This window comes from Schistocerca nitens, chromosome 4 (genome assembly GCF_023898315.1).
Source record: "Schistocerca nitens isolate TAMUIC-IGC-003100 chromosome 4, iqSchNite1.1, whole genome shotgun sequence".
Classification (NCBI taxonomy): Eukaryota; Metazoa; Arthropoda; class Insecta; order Orthoptera; family Acrididae; genus Schistocerca; species Schistocerca nitens.
Genome location: NC_064617.1, coordinates 878397707 through 878416943, shown reverse-complemented (window position 1 = coordinate 878416943; position 19237 = coordinate 878397707).

Here is a 19237-nt window from a genome sequence, read left to right as displayed (position 1 = left end):
ACACAAATAACATTTCCAAAATATCACAGTCACTGGTAAATAAAGAAATAAGTAAATCTGGGAAACATACAATGAAAATCACTTGCTGATACATGGCACAATAGAAACTGATCAGAATAAGGTAGCAGATCTATTTAACAATGACTTTGTTTCAGCTTAAAAATCTCAAATACAAGTTCACAGGAACACCAGTGTCATGAAGTATATTTTTGATACCAACAAGTGAGGAAGAAATAATTAAAATAGTGAGTAACTTGAAGAATTCTCATGCAGCAGGATATGATGGTCTTAGTCTGGACACTCTTAAGAAATGTATTCGTAAAATTGCAACACCTGTATCAGCAATTATCAACTTTCATATGGAAGATGGTCTATTTCTAGATGAGTTGAAAATTGCTTGAGTTGCGCTATTTTTAAAAAAGGAAACAGAAATCTAGTAGAAAACTTTCAACCCATATCTGTTCTTCCAATAATAGCCAAAATCTTGGAGAAAGTAATACACATACGAATCTGGAACTTCCTGGTAAGCAAACAAGTGATTTCTAAGGGGCAGTATGGGTTTGGCAAGGGGTCATCCACCATTACAGCAGCATCCAAATTAATCGAAGATGTCACTCAAGCAATAGATAATAAAGAATATGTTTGTGGCATCTATCTAGACGTACAAAAAGCATTTGACTGTGTTGGTATTACCATATTGCTGGATAAACTGTGGAACTATGACATTTGAGGCACAGCCCGCAATATGATTAGATCCTACATGACAAATAGGAAGCAGTTAGTGACTTTTAGTACCACAAAGGGAGCATACAAATCAAACACCACTGACATTAATTTTGGTTTTCCACAGGGGTCAATATTAGGACCACTTCTTTTTATTATGTTAATGATATTCAGTCTATAACAAACCCCGCTACAGCTATCTTATATGCAGATGATACCTCGTTAATATGCCGCAATCCAAGCTATTCATAGCTTGAAGTGGAACCAAATACTGCAGCAGGCATAAATCCGTAGTATTTTAATGGAAACAAACAAAAATTAAATATAAATGAATCTGTTTATATTGAATTTGATCTCGGGAGGCAAAAATCTCATGAAAAACAAATTTTAATGGCTGATGAATACATTAAAAAAGAATACTCGACGAAATTTCTTGGCCTGACACTTGATGCAGAGTTAAACTGGTCTGATCATGTAAATGATATTTGCGAAAAGCTATCTACTGCCACATATTCCCTAACGAAACTAACAACATTTTGTAACATCGCCACTCAGAGGCAACTATTTTTTGCACTATCTGAGTCCCATCCAAGCTATGGGATAGAGGTATGGGGATCCAGCAGTAAAGGTAACACAGGTCTGCAAAAAAAATTTTTTTAATGTTGTTTGAAATTTGAAAACTGACTTTTGTGTACTTTTCAGCGCTGATTTCAAAAATGCAATACATTTTTTCTAATACGTCAGGTTTTCTCACAAAAAATGGAGTAATTGCGGGTATAATAACAAAATTTAAGCAATTTATCCCATTTTTTCCAACGTTATAAAATTTTATTTTATTTATAAATCATGTTCTAAACTACATTTTCAGTACACTTCCATTTCTCTTTAAGCTCATAAGTCCTTATAATAACGCTTTCTGTAGAAGCTTCTTTTATTGCTTTTCCGGCTGTGGACTCTTTTTACCATCCAGCAGTAGTCCGCTATCATGTTGACGTTCCATCTTCCTTGATAACTTCTTTCCATTTCTTTGATGTCTTGGTGGAATCTTTCGCCCTGCTCGTCACTTACATCACCAAGGTTTGCAGGGAAGTAGTCAAGATGTGAGTGGAGAAAATGAACTTTAATGCTCATGTTACAGCCCAGATTCTTAAAGTTGTCGAGCATGTCTGCGACGTTTGTATTGTAGTTTGGATCTCGTTTGTTTCCTAAGAAACCGGAAACAACTAATTTGAAAGATGTCCATACTGCCTTATATTTTGTTTCCATTTTGTCCACAAAGTTGGAATCTGTCATCAGTTTTCTAATGGTCCGACAATGATTCCTTTCTTTAGCTTTGCTTTGGAAAAACCAGGAATCTATCCACGAAGATATCTGAAACACTCACCTTCTTTTGGCAATGCCTTAACAAACTGTTTCATCAGCCCCAGCTTAATGTGAAGTGGTGGAAGTAACACCTTTTTGGGTTCCACAAGGCTTTTCCTCTCAACATTTTTAACCCCTACCTGTACGGTTTTTCTCAAGGGCCAAGCTTTTTTTATCTAGTGTTGCTTTCTGTCTCTACTGTCTCCGGGAGGACGACGGTTCAATCCCGTCTCCAGCCATCCTGATTTAGGTTTTCCGTGATTTCCCTAAATCGCTTCAGGCAAATGCCGGGATGGTTCCTTTGAAAGGGCACGGCCGATTTCCTTCCCAATCCTTCCCTAACCCGAGCATGAGCTCCGTCTCTAATGACCTCGTTGTCGACGGGACGTTAAACACTAACCACAACCAACAACAACAATCTACTGTCCCATTCACAGAGAAAGCAAGGGAACTTTGTGTAGCCACTTTGCTGACCAAGCAGTTTTCAAATCACTTTTAAATCACCACATAGTGTCCATTTGTGGTCTGAATAGCAGAGTTTGCTTAAAACCAGTTCAGGGTTTTCGGAACATTCTTTTAAGTGAACCGAGTGTCCAACTGGTATAGAAGCATACTTATTGACATTGTGTAGAAGTCTCGCTTTGAGGCTTCTTTTTGAAGAATCAATAAAAAGTCTCCATTTATCAGGAGCATATTCTATTTTGAAACGTGCCATAAGTCCAGGAACATCACTGCAAAACACCAGGTCACCTTTTTGAGAGAAGAAAGATACAAACTCCTTTTTCCTCGATCGATACCAAGAAAAGGATGTACCCAGAGCCAACATATGTGTATCTTTAACACTCTAAGCGCCAAGCCCGTAAAATTTACGGGCCTGGGATCGCGCGAAAATCACCAAGCCCGTAAAATTTACGGGCCGCTACATTTAATTTCATTCAAAACACTGCAACGTTATTTCTACGGGTTTGGCCAGCGCTATACGTTTTTCAGATGTTTATTAACAAAATGCGTCCATAGATGTCACGGCAGCGCTGTAATTCATGTTAAAACTTATCTTTGCGTTCTCAGTCTGTATATCATTCAGTTGTTTGTCATCATGTTTCGGCGCGGTTTATCAGACGCAGAAATTGCGGATTTGATCAATCATAGCGACACTCTGGATAATGTAGAGAGTGATTCAGACGATTCTGAATGCAATGGTGTGTTTGAAGGTACGTATTTCCGAATTTTCCACGTAATTGTGCAGTACGCACATATCTGTTGAACATGTGTAAACGATGTATGTAGTTACACATAATGTGATATTCTTTTTAGAAGACGAGATTGATGACAGTTTGTCTTCAGATGAAGACGAGAATGATGTTGAAGGTGTTGCTTCAAATCCAGCAGCTGTGCCGTATCCGAAAGACAGTGAGTGGACTGCAGTTGACACCTACCGACCTCTGCCTGTCAACACGACACCCAGGCAGATACTAGTGGATATTGATGAGTCGAGTTCTGTACTGGATTGCAGTAAAGTGTTCCTTACTGACAGTGACGTAAATGAACTCAAGAGACAGACAAATTTGTATGCATCACAGACAATACAGAAGAAAAGAAGAGGAAATAATCTGAAGCCCCATTCAGTTTTGAGTTCGTGGAAGCCAGTGACTATAAGTGAGATGAGGCGTTTCTTGGGTATTATTTTCCACATGTGTGTTTCGAAAAAGCCAAAAATTGCGGACCATTGGAGCACTAATCCTGTTCTTAGTTGTAACTTTTGTCCCCATGTCATGAGCCGTTTGCGTTTCACTCAGATACTGTCATGCTTGCATCTTGTTGACAATTCAAATCAGAAAAAACCAGGCGAAGATGGATTTCATCCACTTTACAAAGTTTTGCCATATTATAATAATTTGAAGGAGCGATGTATCCAGGCATATCGTCCCTCAGAAAAAGTGACAATTGATGAAGGAATTTGCCCATTTCGAGGTCGTGTGAGTTTCCGTGTTTACATGCAAAATAAGCCTCATAAGTATGGACTGAAAGTATATGCTGTTGCTGAAGCCAGTAGTGGCTATGTTGTAAATTTTGAAGTTTATGCTGGTAAGCATATTGTTGACAATTCTTCGTCTGCGGTTATTTTGCGATTGTTGTCTGACAGCAGCTTGCTGAACAAAGGCCACACTGTGTATTTAGATCGATTTTATTCCAGTCCAGAGCTATTTCAGCAACTGGCAGAGAAAGGCACTGGAGCTGTTGGTACTGTGAACAAATCCAGGAAAGGATTGCCTAAAGATTTAGTATCTGCTAAGCTGAAAAAGGGCGAAATGTCTTTTCGGCGTAAAGATAATGTATTGGCAATGAAGTGGAAAGATAAGAGAGATGTGTATACATTGTCTACAAGGCATCAAGCAACATTTGGTACGCATACTAAGAGAAATGGGTCTGTAGTATTGAAACCACTTCAGGTACTTGATTACAACCTCAATAAAATTGGAGTGGATATTGGAGACCAACGCCTGCAGTACAATCCGTTCCAGCACAGAACTGTGAAATGGTGGCGAAAATTATATTTCCATTTGCTGCTTATGGGAGTATCAAATGCATTTTGGCTGTACAATGCAGTGCACAGGAAGAATATTACAATAACAGACTTTATAACAGTGCTTGCAGTTCAGCTTGTTGAAGACGACACACTTGAATTCATTCCAAGAAATGAAGGAACTGTAGGTCGGCTAACAAAGAGACATTTTTTGCAGCACATACCTGCAACTACTAAGAAGTATGCTGCTCGTGTGTGTCACGTGTGCAGTTCCAGGAGCAAGAAACAGAGTGGCAAGGCTTCTCGCAAAGAGACACGATACGAATGTGAACAGTGTGGCGTTGCACTCTGCCTGGAACCTTGCTTTAAAATTTTCCACACTAAAAAACAATATGATTCTGTGTGAAATTTATATGTAATACTGTATACTATCAGAAACATGTAATGTAGTGCCACAATTTTGGTTAAAAATAAATCACAATTGTATTCCCTTATTCGTATGACTTTTTCTAAATTCTTAAAACATCTAAGTGATTTCTATAACTGTACCTTAAAGCTGTGCATTGTAAAGTAGTTTCTTTCACTCAGAATTAAAGTAGAAATGTGCAGCTTCAAGATGGTACCAAATTTGCCACAATCCAAACAGTAGATTTGATGCAGTAATTTTTTTAATATTGGTAAAATTGCCCGGTTTCTAGGGACGGGTGCATAAAATAGGCCTGGTACAGAGAGTGTTAAATCTAGATCCTAAAACCTCTCCCGATTCTTTAGAAAGTCCTACATCTCCAACTAAATCGTTCAGTTCAGATTGTGAGAATGTAATGGGATATGTTGCCCCAGGATCGTAGCAATCTCTGTCTTCTTCACTATCACCTTGCTGAGCCAACAGCTCATGATCATCTATACCATCCAAAGAATCCGGAGGAGAGAGTATTGGTACTTCAGGTCCATGAGGAACAGGGTGAATGGCTGATTGAATGTTAAGGTAAGAAATATCCTTTTTGTTTTTCAAATTGAAACCACGTACGTTACAAGAACAAAAATAGCAGTTATCACTATGATTTTTGGGCTCCCTCCAAACGATAGGTATTCCAGTACGTAAGGACTGCTTTTTACTTTGAAACCATTGCCTCAGTTCTTCAACATACATTGAACAACTTTGTGTGGGGCCCAAGGCTTACCTTGATCGCCTAATTTTATACCAAAATAGGCGAAATATACTTTTTCAACAAAATCGGAAATGTTTCTTTGTTGCTTTTCACCTGTATAGTTACCACAAATGTAGCAGAAACAATCAGGTGAGTTTATACATCCTCTGGTAGCCACTGTCCATTCTCCATAAAAAAAACTTCACAACACAAGAAAACAGTCACTACTTTAAAGCACTAGTAACAACAACACGTAAACAGCACAGAGTGAAGAGGTACTGTGAACTGAAGGACAATAGCACAGGCTTACTGCTTGGTGATGGCGGGGGAAGGGGCAGCGCGACAGACAGGCACTGATATGAAAATACTGCTGGTTTCTTTATTTGACGTATATCTAGTATAAAAACGGCTAAATAACAGTTTATGGAGATCCTAAAAACCAAAATTGAAAGTCACTAGGGTGATGAAATATCGAAAAAAGCTAAAACTAGACAAGTAGTTTGTGAAATAACTGTACGTGATGGAATTTTTTCACTATTTTTCCCGAGATCAGCGTTGAAAACACTATAAAAATCATGTAATAAATATGAAACAATTTTTATGTCACAAACCTGTGTAATACGAAAAGTGTACTTACCCTACAAAAGAAGGCACTTAGAATTGTGGGAAAGAAATGTGCCAGGGAGTTGTGCAGAAATTTGTTTAATGAATTTGTAAGGTGGCTATAATTTCGCACCTTACAAGAACTCATCCACATATTTTGCCGTGATCTACAAACACAATTAGGTATCATGTGACATGTTGTACATCATATATATGAATATATAAAGGAGACTGACATTGTCACATACGTCTTGTAAATAATTGTTAATGATTATTGCATGAAAGATGACGGAGTGTCTTTATTATAAAAGCGGCGTAATGAATGATTGCCTATACTAGTAGAGGTTGGAACGCCAGTGGAGATGAAACGGCAGGCAGAACTCAAGCTCTGGGTGGAAGGCCCGCACAGGTGTTGGTCCTGCTTAAGCTGAATGAGTGAGTGAGAAAGGGAAAGTGTAAGTCGATGGGTATGAGCGGCTTATAGTGATGGACTGGTGGATGTGAGTGAGTTATAGTTATGGGAGCATGTGGGAGTAAGAGGTGAGTTGCATATTAAAAAGAGTGCGAATATGCACGGGTGCCAAAATTTTTGGAAAATTTTTTTGAGGTGCTGAGGAAAGTAGAATGAGGCAGTTCGTACCCCACTTTTCAAAAAATGGTTCAAATGGCTCTAAGCACTATGGGACTTAACATCTGAGGTCATCAGTTCCCTAGACTTAGAACTACTTAAACCTGACTAACCTAAGGACATCACACACATCCATGCCCGGGGCAGGATCCGAACCTGCAACCGTAGTAGCAGCGTGGTTCTGGACTGAAGCGCCTAGAACCGCTCGGTCACATCGTCCGGCCCCTCACTTTTCAGTCAGTCTTTTAAGCAGGAGCATTTTCACCCTTTTTGTGCTCCGGTAGGAGCATATTTCCGCTGGTTTCTATCGTTATTATCATTCTCTCACATATCGGAGTTCCTGGCAAATGTAACGGCCAGCTCCAAGGCGTCTGATAATGAGTACACGTGAACGACAGATCTTATAGGAAGTGCTCATATGTGTTTATAGCAAATATATGTCATGTTTCCAATAAATGCCTTTCAATTTAAAAAAAAAAATGTCACTGAGATTACATTTTACTACAGACGATCGTAAAGGTAGTTGACAGACACGTGGCAGCAGACAGGCACACGGCTAGGAGCACTGATTAGCGGCATGGGTGGTTTAGAGCCGTGTAACCTAGTCTGATTAGCTCTATGCCGCATAGAGTTAGAGCGTTGTTACAAAACTAAATGCTACTTCTTTCCTTTTTGCAATTTACTTCCTCATAAAAATTGCGAAGTAAATATGAGAAGTTACTTCAAAGGCTATGTTTTCCCATTTCTAATAATTGAGTTTTGTTAATACTTACGCTGCCTTAATTTTGCTAGTAAATTTTAATTTTACAAAATTATTTCAAATTTTTGGTTTCTAGCATCATGCACTCAAAAATTTCGACCACACAAATAAAATTTTGCTGGAATAATTTCCCATATTAATTGAAAGTACAAAGTTACCTGACCATATAAATGCGTTTAATTTTATGTAATTTGCACTTGTGAGTTAACGAGCATTGCGCTCTCATTTAAGTATATGGCCGAAAGAGTCAGCCTACAGGAATTGTGGAACGAACCCTGTCGTCCAGGACCGCGTTCCATAAAGGGCGCACATTCACCACGAGATGGGGAAACTCACAGGCGTATATTGTCTATTGAGGCCTAAGCGCTGTATTGTGCGAGTGAGACAGAAGAGAACCTACGTCATAGGGAAACTCAGTAGAAGGCTTTGTGGCCAAGGAGACGTAGCAGTGTTAAATATGGCGGACCTAAGATCGGCCATAAAGGGAAACATTTATGAAAACTATTTAATTCTGTAGTAGCGCAGGGAATTAAGCCACAGTTATTTTAATCTACCATCCTTCATAAATTTTCATGGTAATCGCAATAACACTTGAATATTGATCATATCCATAATACACTCATGCTCATAAATTAAGGATAATGCTGTTACATGGTGAAACAACGCTCTGGTGGGCAGTTTGCGGGTTTAAATCACCTCGGGGTTATGATCATGCGGTGCATTTGGCCTGCGGTCGTCGCACGGTGGCGCTGGCAGCAGCCCACATACGCAGAGGTGTGTTGATGCATGTAAGAATACGGTGCAGCGAGTAAGTGTGCAGACGTTTTCAGACGTACTAATGGTGACTGTGTGTTGAAAATGGCTCAGAGAACACATACTGATGACGTTATGAGGGGTAGAATACTAGGGCAACTGAAGGCTGGTCAAACACAGAAGGTCGCAGCACGGGCCCTCCGTGTGCCACAAAGTGTGATCTCAAGATTATGGCAACGATTCCAGCAGACAGGAAACGTGTCCAGGCGCTACAGTACGGGACGTCCACAGTGTACAACACCACAAGAAGACCCATATATCACCATCAGTGCCCGCAGACGGCCACGGAATACTGCAGGTAGTCTTTCTCGGGACCTTACCGCAGCCACTGGAACAGTTGTCTCCAGACACACAATCTACAGACGACTGAACAGGCATGGTTTATTCGCCTGTAGACCTGCAAGGGGCATTCCACTGACCCCTCTTCACAGGAGAGCCTGTAAAGCCTGGTGTCAAGAACATAGTACATGGTCATTGGAACAGTGGTCCCAGGTTATGTTCATGGACGAATCCAGGTATAGTCTGAACAGTGATTCTCGCCAGGTTTTCATCTGGCGTGAACCAGGAACCAGATACCAACCCCTTAATGTTCTTGAAAGGGATCTGTATGGAGGTCGTGTTTTGATGGTGTGGGGTAGGATTATGATTGATCCACGTACACCCCTACATGTCTTTGACAGAGGAACTATAACAGGTTGTAACACCGGAAATGCATATCCTCCTATTTCCATCTATTGTACTGCAAATTTTTTTCCTTATTTTGTTACCTGAAGATATAACATTTCTGTGTCTTTATATATTGTAATTGTTTTACTATTTGTATATATATATATTTATGCATTTATGCTGATGTATAATTGGTTTGTTTTGTAAATATTATTTGTATTTTTACGCAGGGTCTTGCCTAAGGAAAACTATGCTATCGAACGAATACATCGATAGGTCGTGTGGAGAACCAAAGTGTTTAGGATCTTTGGTAGTGTGAACTCGGCCGCGTGGAGCGCGGGCAGAGGGAGGGTCTGGCTGGAGTAGTGTGGTTGAGCAGGTGTGTTGTGTGACGATCCCGCGAGTTGCCGGGCTTTCGGGGTTTGGCAGCATGTATTGCGCTCGACTTGCTATGATAGTTTCTGACGCGGTGTCGCGGACGGGAAGCATTAGCTGGCGCACATCAAGAGCCTGTTTCGCCTGGTGGCAGTGTCGAGAAGAAGGCGCGCCAACATCCAGCTTCTGCAACAGTGACGGCCGACAATGAGTGACTGTCGCCACCTCCTCGACCGACGACTTCAAACCTTCAATCAACCAACAAGGAAGACTGGAAGCACGTAAAGTTTTAGAACTGTATGGCAGACCTCAGCTTTTAAAATTGTTGCATCACAAAATTACAGCAACTTAGCATGAACCTTTGTTGCTCATTGTCCCAATTGCATTACCAAGCAGGGTCCCTTCCTTTTCCGAAATGAACCCGAGTGTCGTTGAAATTCAAACGTCAGCATTAAAGTAATATCATTCCATTTCACTGCTTTAATTTCAAAGTTCAGTTTAAGTATTCATAGCTGGCTACAATATTTACATTACACAAGCACAGCCCGCATCTCGTGGTCGTGCGGTAGCGTTCTCGCTTCCCACGCCCGGGTTCCCGGGTTCGATTCCCGGCGGGGTCAGGGATTTTCTCTGCCTCGTGATGGCTGGGTGTTGTGTGCTGTCCTTAGGTTAGTTAGGTTTAAGTAGTTCTAAGTTCTAGGGGACTTATGACCACAGCAGTTGAGTCCCATAGTGCTCAGAGCCATTTGAACCATTTGAACACAAGCACAAATTAAGAGTGCGAGTTTTGTTACCATATTTTAGCTTACCTGTGACTGCAGCTCAGCTTGGTACGTACTAAATTTTACTATTGTTCATTGTTCTGAATCATTTAATTCAAGTTCAAAGTTAAATCTCTTATTTCTAAATTGCGTAGATTCAAGTAGCTTTTGAAATGATTGTTGAGGTAGTCCAAGACTAATCGTATTTTACTGAATTTCGATGTGCTTCAGAAACAAAGCTCACTATTAATCCCAGTCACTAAATTAACTTTCAATTTTCCAGTTTTATTAATTCTTTTGCTAAATTAACTCAGTGTGTAGCGAAATTTATTACTTCTGACTAACTTTCAGTTTTCACACAACACGTGTCAACCTTCCATTGCCACGCTTTTAGTGCTAAATATATGTGCATTAATCTTTCATTTTCAGTTATTATAGTAGTTGTCCATGGGACTGGCGACCGTAATTTTCCCCAAATCTCAAATATCTAATTAACGCCAATTAATTGTTAACGTAATGACCGCACATTTACTTTCTTTATTAACTTTACCCCTTTTCAAAATTAATTTCCACCAATTTCATTTGCATTTTTCCTTTCATTTAGATGTAACCCTTTCCTCCCTCTTTACCGACAGATTAACTTCGGTTACGATTGCTTATCCCAAATTTCCATTAGGTGCACGCGGTTTAATTTTTCACTGTCATTAAGGTCAATAAGTGAGGGGGAGGTTACAAGGTCAGCTGTATCGGGAAGCCATTTTGCACCAATATTTCCGCTTTTTCAGGGGTGTAGTGGGTCCCACCTTCCTCCTGATGGCTGATAAAGCACGGCCCCACCGGGCTGCCATCGCCGAGGAGTACCTTGAAACAGAAGATATCAGGTGAATGGAGTGTCCTGCCTGTTCTCCAGACCTAAACCCCATTGAGCACGTCTGGGATGCTCTCGGTCGACGTATCGCTGCACGTCTTCAAACCCCGTACGACACTTCAGGAGCTCCGAGAGACACTGGTGCAAGAAGGGAGGCTATACCCCAGCAGCTGCTCGACCACTTGATCCAGAGTATGCCAACCCGTTGTACGGCCTGTGTACGTGTTCATGGTGATCATATCCCATATTGATGCCGGGGTACATGCGCAGGAAACAGTGACGTTTTGAAGCACATGTGTTTCGGGACGGTTTTCTCAACTTATCACCAATACCGTGGACTTACAGATCTGTGTCGTGTGTGTTCCCTATGTGCCTATGCTATTAGCGCAAGTTTTGTGTAGTGCCACGTTGTGTGGCACCACTTTCTGCAATTATCCCTTAATTTATGAGCATGAGTGTAGTTTAGCATTCACTGTTAAATTGAAATTAACAAGTTTTGTAACAAAGACCTGAATGCTAAAATCTGGTCACTTTGGTCGATCTTAACGATAGACATTTCATGTAGAACCGCAACATTAAAATGACAAACGTTGAAAATATCAACTCTATAACTTTATTTGTTTAAAATATATAGTAAATTTAAATTATCAAGATTTTCAGTGAAGCATCAGATGATCATTTCCTCCTATTGAACCATTGAGTAATACAATATTCGCTGTAAATTTTAGTGCATAGTAGTTACTTTTGTTCTTTATTTATTTATCAGAAAGCACATTGGTTCAAGGCTACTGGCCGTGGCATTCAAAACTAAGAAGGAAATCGTATTGGTTTTATGTAAAAGAATTTAACGTTTATTATGTAATGAATATTATTGTTATTTCAATTAGAACGTGAAAGTGGTCAAGCTTTGATTATTTAAATATGTTAAAATGTAAAATAATGTAGAATAAGGTGTAGCCAATCAGATGGACGGCTTCAGGAAAGGGAACTGCTCTAGTCAGTCGAACGACGATGTTCGGCGCACGGCAAAACGCTACCGGAGAGCGGCAGAGGGACAGTTCGGCTGGAGTCACCAAAGTGGACAGTTCTGGTCTAGACTACAAAGGGTACAGTGCTGGAGCAGACACGAAAGCGGACAGTTCACCTGGAGACACCAAAAGGTACAGTTCGGATTGAGACGCAAAAGCGGTCAGTCGGTCTTTAGACAGCTAGGAATTGAAACGACTGAGAAAATTTTGCGGTGTGTGATATCGCGGAACTTGATCTCTGAGCGGTGAGCAGCCGCGCGCCTGTTGTGAACTTTTCTCACATTTAACGAGGTATCTTTGTATTTCACAAAGTTGCTATCAGCCAGACAATTTAACCAAAGGTTCACAAATGTTTAATTTAGGGCGTGTAATGCGACACATACGGTTCAACTCCTAGACGAGTTTGAGCCAAGATAGTTCGTTGAAGAGGAATTGCATGTGAGCTCGAACACTGAATTATATTTTACTTTAAAAATTACGTTCTTTGTATAAAAGTATAAAAATTCCTGCTTCAAAAACGTGAGCCCTGGTTGTTTTATATGTAAAATGGCATATGAGTCACAATGAGATACAAATAAAGGTGTGTTGTATTATGTTGAAACTTCCTGGCAAATTAAAACTGCGTGCCGGACTGAGACTCGAACTCGGGACCTTTGCCTTTCGCGATCAAGTGCTCTACCAACTGAGGTATCCAAGCACGACTCATGATCATCCTCACACCTTCAATTCTGCCAGTACTTCGTCTCCTACCTTCCAGACTTCACAGACGCTCTTCTGCGAACCTTGCAGAACTAGCAATCCCGGAAGAAAGGATATTGTGGAGACATGGCTTAGCCACAGCCTAGGGGATGCTTCCAGAATGAGATTTTCACTCTGCAGCGGAGTGGTGCTAGTTCTGCAAGGTTCGCAGAAGAGCTTCTCTGAAGTTTTGAAAGTAGGAGACGAGATACTGGGAGAATTGAAGTCGTGAAGACAGGTTCTGAGTCGTGCTTGGGTAGCTCAGATGGTAGAGCACTTGCCCACAAAAGGCAAAGGTCTCGAGTTCGAGTCCCGTTCACACAGTTTTAATCTGCCAGAAAGTTTCATATCAGCGGCCACTCCGCTGCAGAGTGAAAATCTCATTCTTGTGTTATGTTAAACTGAAATTTAGTTAGAATTAACGCTATGAAACAAACGTATTTAAATATTTTTGAAGTATTCATACATACGTTTCAACTTGGACTAAATAAAAGAACAATGAATCAAGGGTGACTGTAGTTGTTGTACAGCACTGTTACGCCTCGAAGTAGCAAGTAACTCTCGGTATGTAACTGGCACATTGCATTTTGGACTACGAACATCACTTGGCACCTAGCGAACTGTGATTTTTTCTGAGAATGGTCTTTCTGATCATGGTGTACAGCTAGTTACAATGTATGACATAGCTCCATTCAGCAGTACTAAACAGTCCTCCAAAGTAGTACGTTCAGTCAACGATTTAACAATTGCAAATTTAAGGGAAAGCCTACAGCAGTTAGACTGGGATGAGGTGTACCGTGAACCTGATGCCAATTTAAAATATAATTTATTTCATGACACTTTTGTAAATGCATTTGAAAACTGCTTCCCCAAGAAAATAGTTAAATACACTCGTAAGAAACCATGTAACAAACCATGGCTTACTAAGGGTATAAAAATATCCTGTAACTGGAAAAGGGAAATGTATCTTACAGCAAGAAAGAGTAGTGACCCAGAAACTATCAAACATTATAAAAATTACTGTGCTATATTAAGAAAAGTTATTAAAAAATCCAGAAGTATGTGTATCATGTCTGAAATCAGCAACTCTGATAATAAAATTAAAACAATTTGGAATATTATTAAAAGAGAAACAGGTCAACCAAGAGCACAGGAAGACAGTATTACCATCAAATTGAATGAAAACTTTACGAAAAAAAAGTCAGAAGTTGAAAATATTTTCAATAATCATTTTCTAAATGTTGTGGATATAGTAGGATCCTGGTGTTCATTAGAAGATGCTAGTCAGTTAATGGAAGAGGCCATACCTATGCAATTTTATACAATTGAAATCTCACCCACTTCTCCCTCTGAAATTAGGAAAATAATAAACTTGCTTAAAAGCAAAAACTCACATGGAATTGATGGCATTTCCAGCAAAATACTAAAAGCTTGTTCTCAACAGATAAGTAAGATTCTCAGCCACCTGTGTAATAGCTCTCTGGAACAGGGCATTTTCCCTGATAGACTGAAATATGTTATTGTTATACCTTTGCATAAAAAAGGGGATAGATCTGATGTCAACAATTACCATCCAATCTCCCTTCTAACAGCTTTATCCAAAATTTTTGAGAAAGTAATGTATTCAAGAGTAGCTTCACATATCTGTAAAAATGAAGTACTAACAAAATGTCAGTTTGGTTTCCAGAAAGGTTTTTCGACAGAAAATGCCATATATGCTTTCACCAATCAAATTTTGAATGATCTGAATAACCGAACACCACCCATTGGGATTTTTTGTGATCTGTCAAAGGCTTTTGATTGTGTAAATCATGAAATTCTGCTAGACAAGCTCAAGTATTGTGGCATGAGTGGGACATTGCACAAATGGTTTCATTCGTACCTAACTGAAAGAGTGCAGAAAGTTGAAATAAGCAGTTCTCATAATATGCAAAAATCAGCACATTCCTCAAACTGGGGAACTATCAAGAATGGGGTTCCACAAGGGTCGGTCTTGGGTCCTTTGTTGTTCTTAATATATATTAATGACTTGCCATTCTATATTCATGAAGAGGCAAAGTTAGTTCTCTTTGCTGATGATACAAGTATAGTAATCACACCTGACAAACAAGAATTAACTGATGAAATTGTCAATAATGTCTTTCAGAGAATTACTAAGTGGTTCCTTGTAAACAGACTCTCACTGAATTTTGATAAGACACAGTACATACAGTTCCGTACAGTAAATGGTATGATGCCATTAATAAATATCGACCTCAATCAGAAGCATATAGCTAAGGTAGAATATTCCATATTTTTAGGTGTGTCCATTGATGAGAGATTAAATTCGAAGAAACACATTGATGATCTGCTGAAACGTTTGAGTTCAGCTACTTATGCAATATGGGTCATTGCAAATTTTGGTGATAAACATCTTAGTAAATTAGCTTACTACGCCTATTTTCACTCATTGCTTGCATATGGCATCATATTTTGGGGTAATTCATCACTGAGGAATAAAGTATTTATTGCACAAAAGCGTGTAATCAGAATAATAGCTGGAGTCCATCCAAGATCATCCTGCAGACATTTATTTAAGGATCTAGGGATATTCACAGTAGCTTCTCAGTATATATATTCTCTTATGAAATTTGTTATTAACAACCAAACCCAATTCAAAAGTAATATCAGTGTGCATAACTACAATACTAGGAGAAAGGATGATCTTCACTATTCAAGATTAAATCTAACTTTGGCACAGAAAGGGGTGAATTATACTGCTACTAAAGTCTTTGGTCACTTACCAAATAGTATCAAAAGTCTGACAGATAACCAACAAGTATTGAAAAAGAAATTAAAAGAATTTCCGAATGACAACTCCTTCTACTCCATAGAGGAACTTTTAGATAAAAATTAAGAAAAAAAATTATAAAAAAATTAAAAAAATAAAAAAACACAAAAAATAAAAAAAACACAAAAAATAAAAAAGTTGTTATATTAACTTAAGTATGTTGTTGAATTAACTTAATTATGTCATGTATTGGAAAATTTGACTCGTTCCACATCATTACGAAATATCGTATTCATGATCCATGGCACTAGTATTAATCTAATCTAATCTGGCTTGGTAAGAGTCCTGGTGAAGTCTCTGACCAGAAATTCGCGTAAGACCCAAGGGGTAGCAGTTCAATATTTATGTGTGATCTGTGTTTCAGTGTATAAAGTTTTGGATAACCATCCATTGAGTACTCATTGTCGAATAAATACCAGTAATATATAAGGTTGTTGCAGTGTGCGATTTGTGCTTTTACCAGTGGGGGGGGGGGGGGGGAAATGTCTTAGTGGGTTAGTATAATTACGTATGTTACTAGCTTGGACCGCGGTGTTACCCATGGTTAAACAGTTGTTTATAAATAGATTTTAATGCCGAAACCCACTATTCACGCGTATGCACTATCAGAAAAGCCATCCCTTGTTATATCTTTAAAAGTACATTATAGGTAAAGCTTATTTACAAAATCATCTACATACAAGTATACGAGGGGGATTCAAAAAGTAAAGGCACATTTGTGAAAAGCTGTACTTATTCTGATGATAGAAAACTGAAACATGCGTTATTTTTCTTCGTAACCTCCCTGGACTTCAATGCAGTTTTCCCGACATTGTACGAGTTTTTATTTTTATTTCATCAGAAAATACGTTTTTCAGTTGCATCTGTAACCAATCTTGCACCGCAGCAATGACGTCTTCATCTCTTTAAAATCTTCTTCCCTGTAGTGCTTCCGTTAAGGGTCCAAACATGTGAAAAGTGCTTGGAGCCAGGTCTGGACTGTATGGTGGATGTTCCAGCTCCTCGAATCTTAACTCCTTTATTGCGTCGGCTGTCCATTTGGCAGAATGTGGGCGAGCGTTATCTTCATGCAGAATGATACCTCTTCACAGTTTTCCACGACGTTTGGATCTGACTGCAGGTTTTAGTTTCACATCCACCATACAATACAGACCTGGCTCTAAAGCCTCGTTTACGCTGGGTCGACGTCTTCCAACATTGTGGCATGCTAGGGAAATGTGGCGTGCGTCGTCTTGTAGCATGCTACAACAGGCAACATCTTACGGCGTATGTTGCATGCGGCAGGTTAATTTATACCAAAGCAACAGAATTTGTGCCACACGGTCTTGCAGTATAATGGATGATAAAGTGATCACAGCGGCGGCCTAATTGCTACTTGCACGTGCAGCTAACAACGGAAATGAAAACTAAAGGAAAAGAAAACGATGGTGGAAGAGAAGAGTATTTAAAGAAAGTCCACGAAATAGTATCATAGGAACTAGAAGCAGACGATGATGTGTTATTTAGTAATTTTACGAGAATGTCGACTAAGACATTAATTACTTACTGCAGTTAACTACACCTCTTATTGTAAAGAAAGATAACAACTGCCAAGACAGTATTCACCAAGAATTCGATGGGCCATCACATTACGATTTTTAGCCACTGGCGATTCATACAAGTCACTAATGTACTTATTTAAAGTATCATATTCTGCTATTTCCCTCATCGTGCCAGAAGTATGTGAAGCTGTTTCATTGGTGTTGAAGAATTATATAAAGGTAAGCACGCAACATTCAATACTGATTTCATTTAAGTAATGTTTTATTGGCATTTTTAAGCAAATTAAAATGGATATTAAAGAACTGTTAAAAATACTTATTTCTAAAATCGTATTAATTCCGGCTCTTCTGTTTCTGTTTGAACAAATTCGTCACAATTATTATTGCCCACATATACAATTTCACAGCTGTATTTTGCAACCAATGTTTCGATGCTCGGAGTTTGCTGTTCGTACTCCCTGTAATATTATTGGGATTTCCGTAGTATGAAAGCTGTGAGTACCCTTGGAAAGGCATTCACCTATCTTTATATTAAATGATCAACTTATGAGATGAGATATATTCTTTGAAAGACATTTGTTTTATATAATTTACATAACTGTAAAGATGCGCATCTAGCGCGGTCGCTAATACATCGACTGCGCAGTCAAAGAAACATTTTAACAGAAGCTGAACTGACGTTCCGCTTCGATCTAAATAATTGACAGTAACAAACTTTTGTAGATCTTCAGATTTTAATGTACTTCTCCTTGTAATGTGAAAGTGTAAAGAAGGTCGACTTTATGCCATAAAAGTGAGCGGTCTTGCCAGCGTGCAGACAACATTATTAATTAATAAAATTCGAGTAATTTATGTTCGATACTGTAAACAGGCAAGTAATTGTTATGAAGGTGTTGAATGGTGCAAGAATTGTCTTGAAGGAAGGAGAAAATTAATGACTGTAATTTGTGACAAAAACGTGACCTAAGGAGCTAACACAGGACAGGCTGAAATCTGATCGCCCCATACAGTTAGAAAAGTACTTATGTAAGTTATACTGCTTATAAATAAGCCCTAATTGCTTGTGAGAATTGTTTGAATATATTTAGTGTTTACCAGATTTCTTATTCTATTCTTTTCCTTTATATTTTTTTTACCTCCATGCCATATTATTTTTATAAATGTCAAGCAGCCTTTACTACAGCAGAGAATTCTGCGGCATCCTGGTCGTAGACAGAAGGCCGCTCCTTGTCTTCTATACAACTCATAGCTGCCCCATTTATTCATGATTTCACTTGCAAATGCAATTTTTTTATTGTTAATTGTTAAAGGTCCCTTAGGTGATTATAAAATTCATACTGATTACGTAAAGGAATCCGGGTTGTTCTTTTCCAAATAAGAGAAGTCTTTGCGTAATCAAAAACTAGCCTCCTTCTGACAACGATCAGGAGCCGACCAGAAGACGGACGTCTTCGACCGCTTTCGTGTCTCCTGTGGCAAAGCTGTGCCAAACTGGGAACACGACATTCTAGTATGAAACGCAGATTTAAATTGAAAGAATAGAAATATATTTAACCTAATTTTTTTTATCATACTAGATCCCCCAAGGCTGCTTTAAAAAGAACATTTGAAAATATGTGCTTGACCTATGTGGGAGGTACTTTAATGAAATTAAATTAAAAAAAAATGTGAATTGATTTTGCAACATGTACGGGGGGGGGGGGGTTGAAAAATGTTACTTTTTTAATTTTTTTTTTGTTATTTGCTCTTTCTTTCAGTCAGTACGAACTTTGTTGTAGAACCCCTTATTTACGTGTGGTAATAAAAATTCATTTAGGCAGAATTAAGTACATTTAAAATTACGTGAACTTAGTCAACCCTCTCATGCAG